This window comes from Monodon monoceros, unplaced genomic scaffold (assembly GCF_005190385.1).
Source record: "Monodon monoceros isolate NGI ecotype Baffin Bay Population unplaced genomic scaffold, NGI_Narwhal_1 Super_Scaffold_7, whole genome shotgun sequence".
Lineage (NCBI taxonomy): Eukaryota > Metazoa > Chordata > Mammalia > Artiodactyla > Monodontidae > Monodon > Monodon monoceros.
In genome coordinates, this window is record NW_021703784.1 from 89201745 (window position 1) to 89222276 (window position 20532).

Here is a 20532-nt window from a genome sequence, read left to right on the forward strand (position 1 = left end):
TGTTTGTCTCCCTGAGTACTGTTATATCCTATAGAACAGGTTACTAGTAGAACTTTGAAAAATATTATAATACTCATATTCACACGTTAGGTAAGATTCTCTGAGGTGTATACTGTTACATCTGGATGCTTAATGAGACCCTTATCTACTCTTAAGTGTACAGTGGTATTAAATACCTTTTCTGTCTTCACAGGGTTCTTATGGGCACGTCAGTGAAACCAACAGGCGTAAGATACCTTTCAGTTAAAATCATGGCCATGAACATTTGGGGTCACCTACGAAAAATCCTGACTCTGAAAGTTAACGTTTTTGAAATGCTGTGTCAAAACCTGACTTTACATTGCATTGCTAGCTGTGCCCCAAATGCTTGATCTGCGTGGAGTCTAATACAGTACATCTTATGTGGGTGTAAGAAAATAACCAGTGTCTTTCCGCTGTTGCAGAGGGAATTGCTAATTTAGAGTAATGATGTCTTAGGTTTTCAACCCAGCAGGGCTGCCTGAGTGTCAGAGAGCTCGTTAGCATCAAACACCAGCTTTCACCCTGTTAGTCTGTGAGGACAACAGACCGTGGTCAGTCCTCTGTCCTCACACCCACTTCTGCTGACCCTTGGCTCACCGTCAGCCTGAGCTTTGATCAGACACTGCATGTACCTGAGGCCTCCTGTGTGATTTGTGTGGGGTGTACCCACTCCCTACCATGGCTGCTGGCGGCCACTCAGCCCCCAGAACGGAGCTCTTCTCTCTCAGTGTGGGTGCCTGTCCTCCTAGGTGGCCAGGTAGCCCCATCAGGGGCCAGACTGGAGTGGCCTGTGTGTCCTGCCTGCAGGTGGTTCCTGATCAAGAAGCGACAGAGGGGCCGGTGTGGGACAGCCGAGCAGCCCACAGCTTTCCCCTTAGTTAGGAAGATGTCCATGGAGGGAAGAGGGACAACCAGTACAGGATGCCTATGCCTTTGGCTGCCATCTCAGGGACTTGGTCACTGAGCCAGCAGCCGGCTGCACTTGGATCTGAGGTCAGAGGTTAGAAGTCAGAGGCTCATGTGACAAGAAACCACAGGGCAGACCAAGAGCCAAACATACCCCTGGTGGGTCAGCCCGGGACCAAAAGAATGAAGGGACTCAAGGTAACAGAGCTTGAGGCCAGGGTCTTCACCAGGGGTTGACATAGGTTCTTTCTGGAACTGAGACCCTGAGTGTTACAACCACAGATGTCCCTTGTTAGGGAGTCAGCATGCTTCCAGGACAGGATCAGAAAAATGTGTGAAGTCCCAACACTCCTGTTTCCAGGCCAGAGACCAGACCTGTCAGGGAGGAATCTGCACAGGAATCTGCACAGGTCATTTAAGTCTCAGCGTTGGAGGCTGCAGGGCTCTCACCAATGGTGGTCTCACCAAGGAGACATTAATGCCCTGCTCCTGATACTACACGATAGAAAGTCAGGGTAATATCCTTGGCTTCTCGTGACCCCCACCCCACCTTTGTCTACTCTGCATCTCGTGAGACAGGAGACTTACATGATTGTTAGACTGGGGAAGAATAAAATATTCAGTCTTTTCCCTTTGGGAGCAGGCGTTCCTCTGCCCCTCCATGTGGTCAGCTTCCCCAGCCAGCGATGTCTTTAACTGGATGATAAGTCTATCCAATGTGGGGTTGGGTTAACACCACCTATTGGGCTCTCAGGCTAAGATATGCTCCCTAATCTTGTCTTTACCACCAGTGAAGACATGATTCCTCCACAGGCCTTAGTATTTTCTATTATTTTTGACTTATTTCTCAATTAGTCTAGAACCCAGGCAGGGAAGAGGGACATTATTTATTGAACCCTGACGGGGTTCAGGACAGCCTGCCCCCAAATATGCCACTTCAGCATATTGATTATTTTGAATGAAATTTACTTAAGAAGCGGTTGGTACGAAAAGGACACTCTGACCCTCCTCTGTCCCCTTAAAAACAGAAAATCAGTCTCCCATGTGAAAGGTACTCTCCCTGTACCAGGCAGTAGAGAGACATCACCAGAGACAGGGAATTCAAGGCTGAGAAGGCTATGTCAACAAACCTGTTACTTCTTTACTAATTTACTACTCCAAACCCAAATTTCTTTGTCTTGTCCTCACATAAATTCCTCACAAATTTACGGTTTGTCTAAAAGGTATGAAAACTGCCTGCTTTGGTCACTCTAAGTATCGGACCTCTATGAGCTCCTGTGTATATGAAATTGAAATGTATTCTTCTCTTATCAATCTGTCCTATGTTAATTTAATGATTACACCAGCCACAAAACCAAGAAGGGATAAAGGAAAAGTTTTCCTCCCCTATAATCCCCTCAACAATTCCCATGGTTTATTAATGATTCAGGGATGTTGTTCTGTGGAGGACCTCACAGAGTTTGGGGCTAGATCTGGGAGGTGACACTTCCTTTGTGCCAAGTAATACCCTCAACATGTTACACACAATACATCTTATTTCATCCTCACAACTTACAGATGAGGGTAAACATTATTAATATTGCCATTTCAGAAGAACCTGAGGCTCAGAGAGTTTCAATAACTTGTACCATGTCAGGCAGCTTCTGAATTCCTTGCTCCACTGCCCAGGCTCTGCCCCATGGGTTACTTGGAATTTCTATGGAAACCAAATGACGGTCCTTTTCTTCCTGCCATATTTAATACAACTCAGTTTAGCTCAGACTTGGAGGAGAATGGATGTCTGGTAGTTTGGAATAGCTTGATGGCTACTAATGAAGCTTCCAAGTTCTCTTGCTTTGTATCCAGTTCTAGCTTTGTCACCTTGGACAAATGATATACGGACTTTAAGTGTCCATTTATTTATCCAAAGATCAGCAAAATAATAGTCCTTACCTCTTGGAGTGAAATGAGATGTTGCACATAAAGTGTTTAGCACAGAACCTGGAACATAGAAAGTACTTAATAAATCTATTTGGTCCTCAAAGTCTGATGGGAAAGCCACACATGTTTAACTATATTTTCCCTAGTCCCTAGAGTAGACTGCATCACTGTTCCTTAGAATGAGCAAGAGCATGGTGAAAATACTTAGCTTATGTATCATGCCAATGTTACTGCTTAATACAAAATACATACCTTGGCCACAGAATCACTTGTAATCATACCTTTAAACTTCATGCTATAGTGTCCAACACAATGCACATGGAATTGTCATTGGTGGGTGGGTATGCTTCCATAAAATAAAAATTAAGATTTTTATTTTCAGTAAACTCACTTACTCAAAGGTGCCTATAATTTGTGCCTTCTGCTAGAAATGCTCTCTTTTCTGAGCCCCACCACTCTTTCTCCTAACTCCCCTAGTCTGCCTTCATATCCCAGATTGAAAATACTTCAAGGAGGCTATCCCTGAACACTGGGCCCCCAGTACCCTTGCTATAGGCCCACCCAGCATGTTTTCCTTTCATCTTTGTGTCTTCATAATAATTTGTGAGCCAAACAGGACTGGAGTTATGTCTGTCTTCTCTGTTACTGTTTTCCTAGAGTCTAGCACAGTTCTGGGGAGATAATATCTGTCAAGTTGAGTTGATTGAATATGGTCCATGTTATGTCAGAGAAATGAAGGCAAATCAACATATGTATGACACTTCCCTTACGCCAGGCATTTAACAGACACAACTGCAACTCACCCTTAACAATGCCATGTGATGCCCAATATTACCCATACCACCACACCCCCTAAAATACTGAAGCTTAGAGTGGTTAAATATCATGCCCAAAATTTATCAATTGCTTACTAGAAATTGAATTCAGAGCCTGGTATATTTTACTACAATGCCATCACTTTTATTACTATATGGATGGATACAGCAAAACCAATCAGGTACATTTTGCTTTGATAGATAGATGGATAGATAGATAGATGACACAGATTTTTTTCTGGAACAAAATATGTAACTAAAACACATCAATAGCAATGTCACTTTATGTCACCCAAATTTTACTAGATCTTTCAAACAGCCAAGTGCACAAAGTTGTTGGCATGCTTGGATTGAAAACGAAACCCTTTCCCAGCACTACAACCCAACACAGAAGGTTAATTTTTCTGCTGATTCCTCTGGGCAGGTGGTAGCTGCTGACGGTGCTTTCCCTTTTGGACAATGACTGTGATGATGCACCTGAACATCTCATTCATTTGCACAGAGAACACAGGCCGCCTCCAGTGCCAGTGGATCTGCACATTCCATTATCAAATAATGTAGCAGGAAATGGAAAACATTTACTCTACCACCTAATTCATACCCCTCCTCCCTGGGATGTGTTGACTCCATGCTTTGCTCAGTCTGGCTTAAGCAAATCAACTGTGGGGAACTGCTCCATCACTTAATCAGTTCCAGAACTGGAAACACTTTTCTGACACTCACATCTAATTAACAGTAATAATAAAACTAATGTGATGGTACTGATACTTTGGCCAAAATAGAGAATAGTGTCACCAAATTAAGCTAGGCAGAAGCTTCCTACTACCTGCCCATCTCTCATCTCAATGACCGCCAATAAAAAAAATCACGAGCCACATACTACCCAGTTGTGATGCACGCCTGCAATGAATTTGCATAATGGATAGCAAAATTGAAATAAACGCTAATTATGTACTGAATGGGATCTGGAGAGGTGTTTCAAGTAATTTGACTGGCTAATCAACAGAGATTATTCCTCAGCTATGAGTGTACATACCAGATACTACCTGTTAAAAATGCAAATCAAGAGAATGAGTGGTTAGGACAATGGCCCCAGGGGACACAGACACCAGGCCAGCATGGTGGTTCTGTGGTTGTTTGATATCTGGGGACAACATGCTTATATTGCTAACATTTACTGACCACCTATGTAACAGGTACTGTTCTAAGATCTCCACATAGTTTAGCTAATTTAATCTATGCAATCCTATATTAAAAGAAAAGATATCAAAAACACACAGAGTTTAAGTAACTTGGCTAACAGCTTACTACATCTGATGAACAGTAAAATCCAGAATTGACCCAAGATGCTTGCTTCCAAAATCTAGGCTCTCCATCATTAAGTTAAGCTACCTTTCTCCATCTGTAAGTGTTTATGGCTGAATTTATGCAGTAGACACTCTCAGTTTTTTATAAGAGTAAACTTGCCATCTAAGAATTGTTTCGAACCTCCAAGATCAATTTCAGTATAACTTTGATTTTGGGAATCATCATCAACCAAATGACTAACGTAAAATGAAGATAGGACAGGCCCTTGCACTTGGCTGCCATTTGATCCAGAAATACGTGAATCCAAATGTAACATGCTTAGAAGATTGAGGGAATGTTCAATTATACATCTAAGTTCTTTAGTTTCAGAATTGAAATGCCTAAGGAAATCACTGAGATTTATTTTCAGTTGGCTACCGTTCAGTGGGGTAGTTCATGGTAAAACCATGGACAGAAATGCCCTCCAGCAGTTGTCTAAAGCAGGAAAATCTCAGTGTAGGCCAAAAAGTCAATGTCTATCATAAAAGTTAAATCACTTCTTTCATCACTACAAATCCCAGATCACTGTTGGAGCAAAGTACCAGTGGAGCCAGACCTACCCGTTCCATATAACAATGCTCTATGCTGGTATTTTACATACATGATCACTCGTCCTCATGAGGACATTATGAAGGAGTTTTATTATCTCTATTTTACAAATAAGAAAATGCACTCTGAGATATTAAGTAACTTGCTCAGAGTTACACAGAGTGTAAGAACCAAAGTTAAAACTCAAATCTAGGTCGTCTTAACGTTCTTAAACCTTTCTCAAAAGTTTTCCAAGCCTTGCTTATAAATATTCTCATAACATCTCCAGATTAAGAAAATACAAAATTTTTCAATGTATCCCTTATGCCATTTCTCCTTAATTCCTTAACATCTTTCCAGCATTGAGGGCAAGCAATTAAAAAAAAGAGCCTCAAATTAAAACACAGCCTCAAATTAAAACACAGGAGATCATTGCTACTGAGTCTGCCTTTTCTTCAAAGTTATATCCCATGACTAGTTCATTTAGTTCATCCACATGTAATTGCACACCAATCCATAGGAGCCCACTGGTATCCTAAAATACTATAATCCAATCACCCAATCACACAGCTGCCCCACAGGGCAATTCTATAACATATGCTGCACAGGAATACAGAACAAAAGTAAATATTAAGGGATTATATTGTAAAAATGAGGCAGACTCTCTAGGTAGAATATTTGGCTGCATAATATTTTATTAACTATAATTCAATTTGCTCTATTATATACCATGGTGAAAAAATCCTTTGGCATGATTTTTAAAAATTAAAAATAAATTCAACACTGAAAGCACTGAAGTTATAGCAATAAATAGGACAAGATCATTGCCGCAGAGACTCAGACAGCAATTGAAAAGTAGTAAGTTTTATTACTTTTTATGTGACAAAAGTAAGTAAATAGTACACACTTCAATGTCTTCATTTCAATTCCATCTTAAAATGAATACAGGAAAATCATGATTAGGTATTTAATGGAAAATAAATCACTAGATTAGACCTGAGAACATTTTTCTCAGTTCATTCATAAATGGTCAGACAGATAGAAGACATTTTTCTCTTACTATAGTATGAGGTAATTCTGTCCCATGAAAAATAGATACACCTACCCCAAAGTGGGATCATTTCTGAAAAAAAAAAATATGATAAAGAATACACTTTATACTTTACCTGGGTGATCTCAACCATTCTCGTAGCTTCAAATATCACATACACTCCTGACTCCTTAATTGACAGCAAGTCTCAGATTGGGGGTTTAATTTCCAAATCCATTCATACACTAGATATTTTAATTTGCATACCCTCAAGTAAGTCAAACTCTACACAGTAAAAAATTCTAAATGAAATTGCAAGAAAATAGTTTTTATTAAAACTTAAGCAGGTGGGTTTACTTAATTACAGTTATCAGGTGATCTAGTCTAGATGCTTCTGGACTTGATTATCACAGGTAGGCTGAAAGGCCACCTATGTGCTGCCTTCCTGTTCTCATTTATGTCACTAAGAAAACCACTGAATGACCACCAGGCCAGCTCCTGGGCACTCCATTATGTCCAATTCCGACCAACACTCCCCTGAGGTATGATAAGCTGCCCTTTTACTACCTACTACAGCTCATCCAGACCTGCCACACAGAGGCAGACGTAGATGCCAAAACAGCAACGTCAGGAACAAGACATGACCAAGTACAGCTATTCTGAGATGACTCAGATTACCCTGGTGTTAATAAAGGAGTGGGGACCTGGTGCACAGCCTGACTCGCTATCTGGAAACATAATTTGGAGAAATACTCAATGTGCCAAGTTACAAAATATGCGATTTTGCATTCATGTTCTTAATCAAAATGTCTGAACGCCATCAAATCAATTTTCATGATCTGAAATTAAATTTCTATCATATCTTGAATTGTACATACAACTCTAGTAAACCCATAAAACATGGCCCGTAATTTGCTTTCCTGACCTTTATAGATCGCAAGGCCATATGTTCCCGAGGCAGTTGCTGATTCCCCAGGACTGACCACAATCACAAAGCCATTCTGAGAAGGTTCAAGCCCATCTCTTTCCTTCAAAAGTCACTTCTGCAGAGAGACCCTCCCTGACAAGGCTCAGTGCCCAACACATCCATCCCTGGGTCCCCGTGTCAACAATATCAGATTCTTCCCATTGTGCGCTCACATAGTCCCTGGAGGTTTTCTTTATTCTTTCCCAGCTCTTACCCCATTTGTTTTTCATCCACAGATTATTTCTGTGTTTATCTCATTAAAACCCCTCTCCTCCTCCAATCAGGATGTAAGCTTCATGCCTATAAGGACTAATTCTGGTTTTTTTTTCTTATATAATATTACATTCCTCGAACCTCACACAAGATATGGACTGAAAAGTGATTGATTCAATATACAAATAGTTTCTATCACTGTGTGTTTTTATCCGTCCAAGAGAATTAAGAATGTTCAGGAAAGTAAAATCATAAACTTGCATAATACAGAAGCTGAAGGGGTCCTGGAAATTGTTTCTTTGAACTTCTCCATTTTATAAATAAAGAGGCTGAAGCCGAAATACTGACTTGGGTCCAGAAACCCAAGTTCCCTCAGCTAGTTAGTGGCAGAAGCTAGACATCTGGGATGCAGTTCCAGTGGGTTTTCTTAGAAAGCATTCTACTCTCTGATATGTGTGAAACACATGTGGTTTCTAAAACTCTTCTAAGTAGAATAGTCTCCTGGGCACCATTTTGAATTGATTTTAAATGATCTTGTGAGGCCAACTGGGAAAATCAGCTCCTTCTATGAGAAACACTGAAAATGTAAAGTAATTTGGAATCGTAACGAAGCTTCGGCTTTACTGTGCGATGATTGTATAGGACTGACTCACAGCTCTTTCTGGACTAGAGAACAGGATTTATTTGAAATGTGAAAGTTATGGGTTTCAAAACTACCAATTCCACAATCCCATCTCTGGAGGGAGGAGATCAATTTAATTTTAAATGAAAGCTAACCTGAAATTTGGTGAACATTAACAATTCCAGCCTCATCAGTTACAGCTCTTCTACATTTACTCTACCCATCAGCCTCATTAAATGATGCTTTGTAATCCTTAAAATGGATCAACCATATGTGATTCTAGATCTTTTGCACATGCTGCATTTTACCTGAAATTTCTACCTGAAATGATTGTGCTACTTTTGTTTGTCTAGGTAGCTCACACTCACCCTTCAAAACCCAAGTTGAAAATCACTTTGTAGTAAAGAGCTTCCTGCTTTCTCAAGACAGAACTAGTGTCTCTCCAACTTCAGTGCATGGCCTAAAGTTGAATGTTTATTTTTATTTAATAGCCATGCCACAGGACTTTTCGACAGTCTCACAAAATGAGCCAAACCAATATAAACGAGTAATATAAGGACAGTCTATTCTCAGAATAGAATTTTAAAATTCATAATTTTTGAGATAAATATTCCTCTGATATCATAACCCTCTGCATGTGCAAATGCACATAAATTACGTGTTATGATAAATGACCATTAATTTTAAACTACAGGATACCTGAGCATCGTGTCAATATTCTTTATTCTACAGCAGATGACAAACAAAATCACATTAACTATTTTGCTGTGTTTACGGTAGGGACACACACACAAAGTGATTCTGAAAGAACAGGCAAATAAACTTATCATAATTGCAACATCATAATGGAGCTCATTTCGTGGACTGAGCTTATCAAGTAATTTGTGTATGAGCTTTGCAATATGCATAAGCTTATCACTTAAGGTCCCTTCAAAATAATTAAATGGGAATAATAGTTTATCTCCAGTTAAAATTCTAGACTTTATTTCCTGACTACTGAGTCAAGTGACAAAATAAAATAAAAATGCAAATACACTCTCTTGTAGAAGTCACAGAGCTAAAAGTAGTAGATCATTAAGTTTTTTTATCCCTGGAGATGGAATATATAATTTCTCTTGTAACTGGTCTAGCTACTGGTATAAGAAGAATAGTAAATCAATCAATGTGTAGGTATTGCTCTTGCTGTTCTGGACTCTCCAATGCAGGGTGGTTGCCTGGAATCAAATTTGTTTTGGGTAATTTTTTCTCCTTTGTTTTTCAAAATTGTGTCATACAGTTTTCCCTCATAATGCATTTTTTATACCAACTAAGTGAGGCTATTCTCTGATATACCCAACTGCTTTTTGTCATAGAATGCACACTCCCAGGGTGATTCTCATCAACAACGACTTAAATTATTATCTCTATCATAATGCTTCCCAGATCTATGTATCCTGGGCTTAGACCTTCTCTTGAGCTCCGATTTTAAACAACTGTCTACCTATACCTAGACCTGGATTTTGGACAGTCCTCTCAAACCCAACATATCTAAAACTGAACTAATTCTCTCTCATAGTCCTAAAGGCTATATTCTCTCTTCAAGGTTCTGTATCCTGCTGAGTTCATGCAGTTATACAAGCCAGAAACTTGAGAGTCTCATTAATGTCTTTCTTCTTATTTCATATTCTTATATCTTACCAGTCACCAAATTCTGTTGGTCCTACTGCGCAAATATATTTTGAATCTGCCCCTCCCCCCCCTTTTTTTTCTATTCCCACGATGGATACCTGAGGTCCTGCTCCCAGCCACCATTCTTCTATCTGATATTCGTAAAATGTGTGTGATTCCTGCAATATCTCTTACTTATTCCCTCATAGCATATCCTAGAATTTTCACATTTTACTGCTTGTTTAATTGTCCAATCTTACTCAACTAAACGTTAAAGTCACAATAGCAGGGACTTTCTGTGCAGACCTGGATTCCATCGTATTCTTATAGACTGTCCCAAAACCTGACACAAAATGGAAATTAATTTTTTTGGAATAAATAAATAACATTTCCTACCCAGTTTTTTTTTTTTTAATCTAGGTAATTTCAGAAGCAGACTTGTAGAAGACCCAAGTGATACCTTGAGGCCAACATATTGGAATTATCTAAGCCTACAAGGACCTTTTCCTAGGACTTTACAAGAAGACAATAAAGAACAACTATATGAATATAAGTATCTTTAAGTTACAATGAAAATTCAATTAAAGTTAAGGTCAATTAAGCGGGTTCTTTTCTCTCATTTCTGATAAGTTCCTGTCAATTACTTGCATGAAGTTTGGTTTAGCATATTGGCTGATTTATCAGTCATGCAACCATTCATTCGGCAAATGTACTGAATGACTACCATCAGGAATGATTCCAGATACTGAACATATAGGAATGAATGAATACAGGCCCAAATCCCTGTTCTTATGCTTCAGGGAGGAAATTGATAATAAATCAATAAATAGGTAATGTTTATATTATGTCTAATAGTGATGAGGGCTATGAAGATCAAAGAAGTGAAGAAAGGGCTTGGGGGATGCCAGGAATGGGCAATGAGAGTGCATTTTAATTGGATAGTTAGGGGGAAGCTCCCTTGGCAACCGGTCAAGGACCTCAAGGAGGAGCTGGAGTGAGTCATCCTACCTGAGGGAAGAGATTTTAGGCAGGGGAGACAAGAAGTCCCCTGAGAAGGGGTTATGCCTTGCATATTTGTCTTATAACGAGGAGGATGGGCTGGATAAAGAATTGTAGTGAAAGAGGAGTTTGTGTTCACTGCGGGGGGGCTAACCTGGTAGCAAAGTACAAACAGAAGTTGTGGGGAAGTGTTTTATTGAATAAGAACAAAATGTGCTCCTTCTGAAAAAATGTAGAGATCTTGCATTTCCTATTTATGAGTTCTGAGCAGTCCAGTTTGGTATTTATTTTAGCACCTCTAGAGAAGACAATAATATAACTCTGGCTGACCCGCTGAGGTCTCTGTATGATCACACCTGGCATCACAAGTCAACTTAATGGAACTCCATCTTCTATTTTCTTATCTGTCTGCATATGTGTTCCTGCCTCCCTGCCTTCACCACTGGTCGGATATTTCGATACTTAAGAGAGCAATGTTCAGAATCAGTGCCTTAACGCGAGTGAGTTAATTCACTGATGATATGAAATGTTGATTCCCCTGCAATCAGAAGTGGGTTCCATCCCAAGACCTCAAACTCAAACTTGAAATTCCAATTTAAGCACAATGATAATGGCTTCCATTTATATAGACACGTTTCTCCAGAAGTATTTAAGTGCCTTAACAATTTATATAGGCAATCACATCACCCACCATTAAAGCACAGTCATGTCTGGGGGCAAATGCAGTCACTGTTTAATAACAAACAGTAACGTGACAAGAAATAAAGACAAACACTTCCACAAATGCCGTAGCCAAACATAAGGGGTGGGAAAGAGGATAGACTGAGAAGCTAGATGTACCTCAAATTAGGAATAAGTCAGGATAATTTAGTTAAAGTCTGCATTTCTATAAATAACTAGTGCATAAGAGGGTTCAGTATTAACTTCTTCAGTGTCACCCAGGCCCATTGTACCACTGAAGCATAAAGGTAGAAACCAGGCATCCTATTTTGGCCTACTGAACAAGAATACTTCCTAGATATAATCCAATATACTTTTCCTGCTGACCTCAACCTTTCCTTATAAGGGCAGAGTTAAACTGATTCAAATATTCTTTGACAATACAGAGCAACCAAAGAAAAAAAGCCAGTATTTCCCAAATGCTGACCCCTAAGATAGCTGCTGCCTTAGTGTCACCAGAGAGTGTAAAAATGTTCTGATTCATGGGACCCATATCAGAGTTCTCAGTCATATTATTCAAAAGTAAGACCCAGGAATCTGCTTTTAAACAGGCTTCCTAAGTAACCCCCATGTACAGGTACTGACGGTTTGGATACCACTGGTCCAGCTAGGATTAAGAAATGCACCCGTGGCTATGAAACATGCGTAATGAGGAACGGGAGAGATCATGAAAACATGGGCACTTGGGAAAAGAAGCAATCCCCAAGGCTCCTTATTCCTAGATTAGGGCCTTGAAATCTAGTTCTCTGTGATATTGCAATACCATTCAGACAATAAATTCCGAGTCTCCAGATGGAGATTTCAGAGCTTGTGTAATCTAATGCTCCATTTACAAAATTGGAAACTGAGGACAAAGAGGTCATGTGACTTGACTTAGTCTATAATAGGAATTGTGAATATATTACAATGACCTTTCCAGCAAAACAACACATTTCTGGCCCAAGGGCCTGATCTGGAAATACCAATTGGACTGTGGTTGCTTTTAGTAATTTGCTCATTTCCTTCTCATTAACTAACTGGTTCACCCCTAACAAGTTTCACATCCCTTTACTTTCCTAACATTTTGATTTCTTTCTCTTCTGCCTCTTTCCTTACATTTACTTGGTCCCTGCTTCACTTATCATTTTTAACGACTGCAAACCACTTTTTGTTCCCATTAAGGTAGAAAGTCATTGCCAGGTAACAGGCATGCAATGGTGTCCTACAATGCAAAGAATATGACTTTTGAAATCTAGACAACTATGCCCCACTCACAATTGTGACATTAACTTTAGGCATAGATACCATTCATTTATTGAATAACTATTTATTGAGCATCTACTATATCCTAGGGATTGGTAGGTGCTGGTAGCAACAAAGACATGTTTTCTTCCCTCCTGGACATCACAGTCAATGAAAAAGACAGACACTAAACAGTGACTTAAGTTAATAACTGGTAAGAGCTATATAGGGAAAGTGTGGGCTACTGTGGGGTAAGCTATATCTATACAGGACAGGAAACCTAGTCAGGGAGGGATGGGGGCTCAGGAAAACCTTCCTCAAGGAAATGACACTAAAGTAAAGACCTAAGAGTTGAGTAACAGTTAGCCAGGCAGAAGGGAAGCATAAAAGAATGCTGTAGTTAGATCTAAAAGTGCATGCAAATTTCCTAAGATGGGAAAGAAGCTGAAAGATCTGTGTGATTAGAGCTTGAGCATGAGGAGAGCAGGATATAATCTCGGAAAAGAAGGAAGTGGCCAAGTCATGATACTACAGGTATTACTGAATAAAATGGATATAATCCAACTTGATAAACTAAGAGATGATGAGACAAAATAATGGTTGGAACTCTTCTCAACATCCTCACGATTTGGTAATCATTGAGGAGACATGATCTCTTTCAGACCCAGTTTTCAGTCCTCATCACTGAGAGAAAGAAATAACTTTTTAAGAATTTTGGTCATTAATAAACTGTAAAATATTAATAGCTACAGAATGAACTATTTCCCCATTCAATGAGTGATGTAACTTCCCCTTCTCATTGAAATGTTTCCCCTCTTTGGTTTGGCCATATGAAAAGCAAGACATTATATCTTCTATTTTCCATTGGTGTGTTTTTTCAGATTTCTACCCTTACTTCCTCCTCCATAGCCACATACATACAACCTTGTGTAAATGAACTTTAGATGTTTCAGGGATTCTTTTTATAACACTAAATTTGGAGGAAGGGAAATTTGATGAATATTGAAAGAGTGATCGCTAAAAGAACTAGATCTTTCAGGAAAGTCAAAGGCACAAAAAACTATACTCTCAATGTTCATCTGTTTCACTGAACCACCACTGGGCTCACTAAGTAGCCCTTGGAGAATAAATTGCCCTACACGTAAGAACTAACTGCTGTCATATAGGATCTTCCTGCCCCGCTGGGCTCCTTTTGGAAAGTATTCTTGGTATTAATCTAATGAGTTAGAAAGGGAGACACTGAGCTTATCAATTAAATGCGGAGGATCAATTCCTGGCCTTAATGGATACCCTCAGAGTATTACAGTAAATTAGTAGTAGAACAAAAGAGAGTCAACTCGTAATACCCAGAGTGATTCTGCTTGAGCCATAAGGTGCAAATGAGTTACTGCAATCCAGTCTCCTTCCCAAATCCTAAAACATCAGCTTCCACTAATGAGGTAAATACATAATACTAACCAATCATTATCATTTTGCTACTGCGCTAATGTTCAAACACAAGTTCAGTTCTATTAGATTTTTATCTAGCCTGTAGATTAGCTCATCTAGCATATGCTAATGAATTGCTTAAAAAAAACAAAAGCCTTGGCTTAAGTATTCTTTCTCTTTGAGCTATTACCTGAAAAAGCATCTAGCAACTATTAGAACTTGTCAAAGGAGTTTACAGTGATGAGTTCAGTATAAGTGGAACCATCTTGCATCTCAATTCACAGACCCAGCTGCTTAACACTTACCTCTGATGTATTCTTCAAGTATTTTAGAATAATATAACCACTTAATGGGTCATGTTGAAAATCCGTGTTTAAAGCAATAACACTCATAGACCAAAGAGATTGAAAATAGTATCTGATAGAGAATAAAAAGCAAACTGATACCATTTATATGCTCCAGTTGATTCAGAACCATCACAATTATTACTAGGTGAAAGCAACTACTAAAGGAATCCTGGCTGTGTTCACTTATCCAATCTTACATTGTAGTAAGAAGACTTGAAACCATGTGATGTTAGAGGTGAAATTTTATTAAAGACATCGGAAGTTGAATATCTCTGTAATTTCAGGTCACATAAAAACTAACACTTTTCTCCAATATTTTTAGTATGGACTCAAGTGAGAAATTACCAAGTCAGAAAACCTAAGTTCAAAGTCTGACTCTGCCACTACCTTAGGTGTGTGATCTCAGATAAGCAACTTCATCTTTCTAGACCAGTTTCCTCACCTGTATGTTCTTGGTAATAATAACCCATTTCCTGGTTGAAAATACAATGAAAGTCAAAGTATCCTGCAAGGACCTCTAGAATTTTTAATTAGAAGTTGGGTAAGTTAGCTGAACCATTTATCACACCTTCAAAAACTCCCTGTGTTGTACAATGTAGATATAATTTTCACCTATCTAATAATTTTAAAATATACTCAGCAATTCTGACTCCCATGATGTATTTAAGTATCATTTTACATAGAGCATTACAATTTAATATTATCCAGCAAGGACAAAGGCTCTGATCCTGGAAAGACCTTGTGAGTTATGGGAACCAAGAGAGGGCCAGTGCGACTGGAATGTATGGAGGAAAGTGTTAAGTGACAGAAACTCTGTTGGGAGAGCCTAGTAGGGGGACAGATCACACGTCTGCCAGCCATGATAAGCAGATTGGACTTAAGTGCAGTGGAAGGTTTAAATAGAACACTGATGTGACTTTGTTTACATTTTTTAAAAATTTGGCTGCTTCATTAAGGTTGAAGCAGAAAGATCAAGGAAATAAAGAGTAAGGGAAAAGAAGCCCACCAGGAGGCTATTTTACTTAAGATAATGACCTGTACCAAGATGGTGGTAGAGGGATGAAGAGAAAGGGATAGACTGATATACTGTGACATTAGAATGAGAATAGGATGAAAGTAGGGGGTGGTGTTGAAGACAAAGGTGAAACGGGAACTAGGAAATAAACTCCTAGGATGATACTTTTTTCCCCCCCCAAACTCCACTCTATTTCTATTCTCCCTATCTAATTCCCACTTCATTTCCCTACAGTCACAAATCAGCTCCGTGTCTCCACAGTGACATACCCCTTCCTGGAATGGTTCTAGTATCTAATGCTGGCCTCACTCACTGGGCCTCTTCATTACAATTTACCCACTGCTACAATTAACCAGTCCTTGTGTCCACTGCCCCATAACTAGATTGCAAACCACAGAAATCTGACAATCATCCATGAATACGTGTTATGTATACTTGTAAAAACTGACATTTAGAACTGTGCGCTATGATGCGAGGTTATTGATCCTTTCTCAAGAGCACTTGCTTTATTTTCTTTTTATGTAGAAATAGAGAGGAATCACTATTCATCCTGTTGCCCTGCCCACTTGTCCTCCCATCTGAGCCCCAGTGGAGGGCAAGAGGAGTGAAGGGTCAGAGAGGTGAAATTCACACCTACTTGTGAAATGTAAACGGCTTCATCTGCTAATGGCCTTGAAAGTCTTATAATTAAGGCAAACGGGCAGAGTAAACAGATAATTAGCTTGTCTATTTGGGGTGTAAACAAGAGGAGAATCCAAACATTTGCTGTGAGAACTCTATGGATAGGGAATGCTTTCTGGGCAGGGTTTTATTCATCTTGTTTATTGCTGTGACAGCACAGTGCAGGGTGCTTAACATAAAGGTTGCAGGAATGTATGAAGCCAGGAATGAATGAATGTTCTCCTCCACTGCATTTCTCATGGCCTAAGAACTGTGCACATAGATTTCCTTGTCTGCACCGATGCAGATGCAATAGCTAAACAACTTTAAAATGATATATGCTAGACTGAGTACATTTGTGTTTGGCTACACTGCATACACAAAAATATATCAGCAAACCAGAGGCTTGATGTTTCAAATCTGAAACGATATGGCTCTAGTTCGGCCACAGTTTATTTTCAAACATGCTGCATCTGCAGAATGCTGGGTAATGATGATGAAAGCCCTTTCAGAATAATTACAATCCAATCATTCAGCACTGAGCCCCTCTGAAGCTCACTGTCACTTGTTTGGTGCCTTGGAAATTAACACCTCTTGCCACAGTGAGGAAAGTACCATTGCAGTAACTTACTGTTGTGTATTCCAATACTGAGAATTTTAATGATGAAGTGTGATAGCATCAGCTGGCCTTGGCTCATCTGTATTAATAATTGACTGTTGCAATCTGTCTTAACCCTTCCCTGGCCTCTTTTTTTTTCTCCAGCTATTTTTTCCTTAAGGGCAAAGTTTTTATTCTGCAATCTGTAGAAATTCATCTTAATAGTGTCCCATTCATGTCAAGAATATTGGTTTGCACTTGTTCCCACACATTCTTTTTATTTTAAATTAGGGTAGACATAGCTTAGCCACAGTTCCCTAGACCCACAGCTTGCCTGGTGTTTTTTTATAACTTACATTGAATATAAGATAATCTACATTGAGTGCCTGGAGCCTCTTGTGGTCTCCCTACTTAATTTTTGCCATGAAAAACTTCCCTTGCTCTAATTGGCCTTAGACTTGACCAATTATAGCAGAAGTCTCTTTGCCTGATTAAACGTGGTCCTTTCCACCCTGCTGCCAATTGAGCTAAGTCGAACTGTCTTTCAGCTTGCTTACCATCCCTAAATGGGAGAGAAAAGCAAAAGAGAACACCAGTTCCTATCATGACAGCCAAACTTCATAGTGACCTTGTCAAATTGTGAATAAGTTAGCTTTATAAACAACTCATTGCTAAGATATTTAGTCATGCTAACCAGAGGGTAGTCCCAGAGAAGGTCAAACAGGATGGTTTATAAAACTAAGCTCTTCAGTTTAAACCTTAAGGGGCTGATACGGTTAAAACTGGGGACCTTTGGAATGGGTAGTAGACCAGATGAATCCTGGACATCTCCTGCCTACCTTCTGCATCAAGCACAGCAGCTCCACCTTTATCCATTTTATTTATTGATGCATAAAATATATTTGAAAAATGGTTCTGTGACCTAAGAAAAGTAATCACACTCGTCTGGGGCATGGACCCTGATTTTGGAATCAAATACACAAGTTCAAACCTTACATGGCAGCTCCTTGCTCTCTGACTTTGAAAACTGTATCTAACTTCTGTGTCAGAGGAAGACATTAACCTCCAATGGCATACCCAAGTCTATCTAAGAAGACAGGTAAAATTTGCTTCTTATATACATGTGAGATCAGATCCTTTTCAGTTATTATTCCCTGGATCACAGATAATCATTTGAGGCATCATTCAATTCATTCATTTTTCTACTTCAGCATAAACTTATCAGAGGTCTTCCATGGGCATCCATCTAAAATATCATTACTCTATAACTCTTTAGCCTTCACCTTGGTGTATTTTCGTCCACAGTACCTGACTTGTTACACATTAACATGTGTTATTCATTCATTATTGTCTTCTCTCTCTTTCATGGAAGTTCCAGAAGATCAGGGACCTGTCCTTTCTATTACTTTATTGACAGGACTGGAATAGTGTTTGGCACATAGCAGACATTCAATATATATTTCTTGAATGAATGAATGAATGAGCACCCCTTATATCCTAAAAAGTAATTTATAAGGTGGCTACTGCCAAATAAATAAGAGAAAAAAAAGGGTTTTAGATATATTGAGGAATCCTGGATTCTAGTCCTCTTGTTAATGTTAGCTCACTAGATGACATTTGGCTAAACATTTATCTCTCTGGACCTGTTTGGACATATGGATATCAGTAGGGTTTAGGTGCTGAGATTATATGATTATGGTTATATACAAATACATGCCATTATTCTTGCCTTCTGTTTTTCATGTCCTATGTAATTTCCTTGAATGTGGGTGAAACCTATGACTTGCTTCTCACCCACAGAATATAGCAAAGTGACGGGATGTAAATAACTATATTATATGAGATTGCAATGGCCCTTTCGCTAGAGACTCCCTCCCTTTCTGGCTTTAAGGAAGTAAATGGCCACGTTGGGGAGGTTCATGTGACAAGGAATTGAGGGTTACCTTCAGATTCACAGCCAACAAAGAACTGAGGCCCTCTGTCCCACAGCTCACAAAAAAAAATGTAATGCCACCATCAACTATGCGTTTGGAAGTGGATCCTTCCCCAATCTAGCCTCATATGAAACCTCAACCCCAGCTAAGATCTTGATTACAGCCTCATAAGATAAGATCCTGGAGCAAAGGATCCAGTTACATCATGAAGGACCCCAATTCACAAAAACTATACATAATAAATGTGTATTGTTTCAAGTCACTACATTTGTAGTAATATTGTCATACAACGATATGTAAGTAATACAGATATGAAATATTCCCTTTGCTATAATGGTAGGTATATCAAATGTACTGAGCCTGATGCCAATGGAGGAGAAAGGGCCAACTATGCCTCTGAAGTCAGGGTTTCTAATTTTGCAGAGCTCACTAAATGACGCTTAAGCATCATTAAGCCTCAAAAAATAACTGATGCTTCACTTGGCTACATATTTTCCCCATTGTACTATTATGAAGCAGGCAAAGATGTATTTCAGACATAGTTTCTCTTTTGCTTTTCTTTTTTTTTTTTCTTACAGTCCCCTCCATCCCTCCTGTCCCAACTTCATTTCCCAAGGTAATAATCCTACATCAATTATTTTTTCTCTTTAGGTTAACAAAACAAATCACATTGTGTGAACATCCCCTTTGCAAACTGCTCACCAATGTAAACACTATTTAAATTAGCCTTGTCAGGTCGTGGCCTGGTCTTTTCACAAATGCTGGCTTGACAAAATATAAATAAGTAATCACAATCTAGCCATTGAAAAAGGTGCCATTAATCAGTCCACATAGATGAAGCCATTCAAAAAATCAGCATTATTAGCACTGCACAAAATGTCATTTCTCTCTATGGCTGCCAAACAGGGCATGTTTCTGAGAGTAAACAATAGGTAGGGAAAGGGTTCAGCCAGAAGATATGCAGATGTCTTTCTGTTTTTGACTTCAGTAAACTTCTCTGGATAAAAATATCTTCCTCAACAAAGCACATAAAATTTACCAAATAGTAAAGTGATAGAGATATGCCTAGGCTTAGAGATACATGCCTCCATATTTTATATTCCCATGAAGTCAAATGCAGAATAATTGGATAATATCAGAAAGAGAGTTTGTGTTACATGGAATGGAGGGGAACCTTAGATGGACAGTAAAGTAAGCAAGTTGAATAAAATGTGAAAGGCACAAGTCTGTTTGTTTAATAAATCTCTCTAAGCTTCCTTTCGTGTGTCTTCCTTTAAGTTAGAGAATACACAGAATTGGAGGAGGTAATGTATCACATGTAGTATTCACTAAGCTAGTCCTCTGCATCAAACTTAACGAACAGAGGAGTTATTCCCTTTGGGAAGGAAGAGAGAGGAAGAATATCCCAACTACTTTTTGCTCAAGGACTCCTTCTAGATAATAAATCATCAGTGAGATAGTTCTTTGACCCTTCTTTCATTCCTTGACCTCTTTTAAACTTTCTCCTAATCTGTTGTTTTCTTTGCTTACTTGAGTCCCTTACAATGGGTAATTGCAGTAGTTCTGAGTTTTTCCAGCACACTGTAACTTATTT